Here is a 3,726-nt window from a genome sequence, read left to right as displayed (position 1 = left end):
ACAGGAAGCTCTTGCTTCACACACGTTGTCTTTGGGGTAGACATAAACATAATCCTGAATAAGAAGTCTCTACCTTAAGAATTGACTGAGTAACAGATGGTTGAGTTGCGTGATTTTCACTATCTGCAGGTGGCAATATGACAATAGCTCTTGGGTGTTTTTAACCACTTCCGGTTGTCACAGGAAGCTGTTGCTTCACACACGTTGTCTTTGGGGTAGACATAAACAGAATCCTGAATAAGAAGTCTCTACCTTAAGAATTGACTGAATGACAGATGGTTGAGTTGCGTGATATTCACTATATGCAGGTTGTCCATATGACAATAGCTCTAGGCTGTTTTAACCACTTCCCGTTGTCACAGGAAGTTCTTACTCAACACACGTTGTCTTTGGGGTAGACATAAACAGAATCCTGAATAAGAAGTCTCTACCTTAAGAATTAACTGAGAAACAGATGGTTGAGTTGCGGGATTTTCACTATGCGCACATAATATGACAATAGCTCTTGGGTGATTTTAACCACTTCCGGTTGTCACAGGAAGCTCTTGCTTCACACACGTTGTCTTTGGGGTAGACATAAACAGAATCCTGAATAAGAAGTCTCTACCTTAAGAATTGACTGAGAAACAGATGGTTGAGTTGCGTGATTTTCACTATGCGCACGTAATATGACAATAGCTCTTGGGTGATTTTAACCACTTCCGGTTGTCACAGGAAGCTCTTGCTTTACACACGTTGTCTTTGGGGTAGACATAAACAGAATCCTGAATAAGAAGTCTCTACCTTAAGAATTGACTGAGAAACAGATGGTTGAGTTGCGTGATTTTCACTATGCGCACTTAATATGACAATAGCTCTTGGGTGTTTTTAACCACTTCCGGTTGTCACAGGAAGCTCTTGCTTCACACACGTTGTCTTTGGGGTAGACATAAACAGAATCCTGAATAAGAAGTCTCTACCTTAAGAATTGACTGAGTAACAGATGTTTGAGTTGCGTGATTTTCACTATATGCAGGTTGACCATATGACAATAGCTCTAGGCTGTTTTAACCACTTCCCGTTGTCACAGGAAGTTCTTACTCAACACACGTTGTCTTTGGGGTAGACATAAACAGAATCCTGAATAAGAAGTCTCTACCTTAAGAATTGACTGAGTAACAGATGGTTGAGTTGAGTGATTTTCACTATCTGCAGGTGGCAATATGACAATAGCTCTAGGCTGTTTTAACCACTTCCCATTGTCACAGGAAGCTCTTGCTTCCCACAAGTTGTCTTTGGGGTAGACATAAACAGAATCCTGAATAAGAAGTCTCTACCTTAAGAATTGACTGAGTAACAGATGGTTGAGTTGAGTGATTTTCACTATCTGCAGGTGGCAATATGACAATAGCTCTAGGCTGTTTTAACCACTTCCCGTTGTCACAGGAAGCTCTTGCTTCACACACATTGTCCTTGGGGTACATATAAACAGAATCCTGAATAAGAAGTCTCTACCTTAAGAATTGACTGAGTAACAGATGGTTGAGTTGCGTGATTTTCACTATGCGCACGTAATATGACAATAGCTCTTGGGTGATTTTAACCACTTCCGGTTGTCACAGGAACCTTAGAATCGACACAGGTAGACCTCACAGTAGCCTAATGGATTGTTGTAGAAGACAGGTTCATAAGGCATTCATAACCCACATAGGCTTCAGGTTGAATTTTGGAGAATAGTCTATGTGTTCCTATGGGGAGAGAAGTCATTGCACACAGTTTGATCTAAACACCTTCTTTTCACTGTGAAGGGTTAATGCCACAGGGTCAAGGTTGGCTTGCACAGATCGGGAGGACCTCAGGAACGCTCCTGGTTCCTCTCCATCGCTCGTTGTGTTGATTTCATCATGTCACCTTTGGTGATATTTTTTGCTGTAGAATCATATTGCAAATACACGGATGCGCATTTGCAATATGATTCAATTGGCATTTAGCATCACAACTTTGGCATGCTCAAAACCACTGCAGAAATGCATAATTGACTGTTCCGATGAACTGGGGATGGCCGTGCAGTGACTGTGGTTCCTCTCCATCGCTCGTTGTCTTGATTTCATCATGTCAACTTTGGTGATATTTTTTGCTGTTGAATCATGTTGCAAATGCGCGTTACATTTGCAATATTCCATGTTACGTTTGCAATATGATTCAATGGGCATTTAGCATCACAAATGTGGCATGCTCAAAACCACTGCAGAAATGCATAATTGACTGTCCCGATGAACTGGGAATGGCCGTGCAGTGACTGTGGTTCCTCTCCATCGCTCGTTGTGTTGATTTCATCATGTCAACTTTGGTGACATTTTTTGCTGTTGAATCATATTACAAATACACGGATGCGTATTTGCAATATGATTCAATGGGCATTTAGCATCACAACTTTGGCATGCTCAAAACCACTGCAGAAATGCATAATTGACTGTCCCGATGAACTGGGGATGGCCGTGCAGTGACTGTGGTTCCTCTCCATCGCTCGTTGTCTTGATTTCATCATGTCAACTTTGGTGATATTTTTTGCTGTTGAATCATGTTGCAAATGCGCGTTACATTTGCAATATTGCGTGTTACGTTTGCAATATGATTCAATGGGCATTTAGCATCACAAATTTTGCATGCTCAAAAATACTGCAGAAATGCATAATTGACTGTCCCGATGAACTGGGGATGGCCGTGCAGTGACTGTGGTTCCTCTCCATGGCTTGATGGTGAGTTTTTTAGTGATTTTTTGAAAAATGTCCAAAATGACTAGGTGCGCCCCATACTGGATGGGCACTGATGGAAGGTGCTCCCTACCCAACCGTGGACCCCTTGCACCACCCTAAAGGCATTTAAAACCCTTCTAAAAAATTACTCCTGGTAACCCATTTCGGGTCACCATGTGCACTGATGCGCATTTGCAATATGATTCAATGGGCCTCAACATCACGAATTTGGCATGCTCAAAAACACTGCAGAAATGCAAAATTAACTGTCCCGATGAACTGGTGATGGCCGGTCAGTGACTGTGGTTCCTCTCCATGGCTTGATGGTGACATGAGAGAAGTGGGATTGTCGTTTTTTAGCGATTTTTTTGAAAAATGTCCAAAATGACTAGGGGCGCCCCATACTGGATGGGCACTGATGGAAGGTGCTCACTACCCAACCGTGCACCCCTTGCACCACCCTAAAGGCATTTAAAACCCTTCTAAAAAATTACTCCTGGTAACCCATTTCGGGTCACCATGTGCACTGATGCGCATTTGCAATATGATTCAATGGGCCTCAACATCACGAATTTGGCATGCTTAAAAACACTGCAGAAATGCAAAATTAACTGTCCCGATGAACTGGTGATGGCCGGGCAGTGACTGTGGTTCCTCTCCATGGCTTGATGGTGACATGAGAGAAGTGGGATTGTCGTTTTTTAGCAATTTTTTTGAAAAATGTCCAAAATGACTAGGGGCGCCCCATACTGGATGGGCACTGATGGAAGGTGCTCCCTACCCAACCGTGCACCCCTTGCACCCTCTAAAGGCATTTAAAACCCTTGTAAAAAATTACTCCTGGTAACCCATTTCGGGTCACCATGTGCACTGATGCGCATTTGCAATATGATTCAATGGGCCTCAACATCACGAATTTGGCATGCTCAAAAACACTAAAGATATGCAAAATTGACTGTCCCGATGAACTGGGGATGGCCGGGCAGTGACT

Source organism: Salmo trutta, unplaced genomic scaffold (assembly GCF_901001165.1).
Source record: "Salmo trutta unplaced genomic scaffold, fSalTru1.1, whole genome shotgun sequence".
Taxonomy (NCBI): Eukaryota; Metazoa; Chordata; class Actinopteri; order Salmoniformes; family Salmonidae; genus Salmo; species Salmo trutta.
This window is presented reverse-complemented; position numbering follows the sequence as displayed.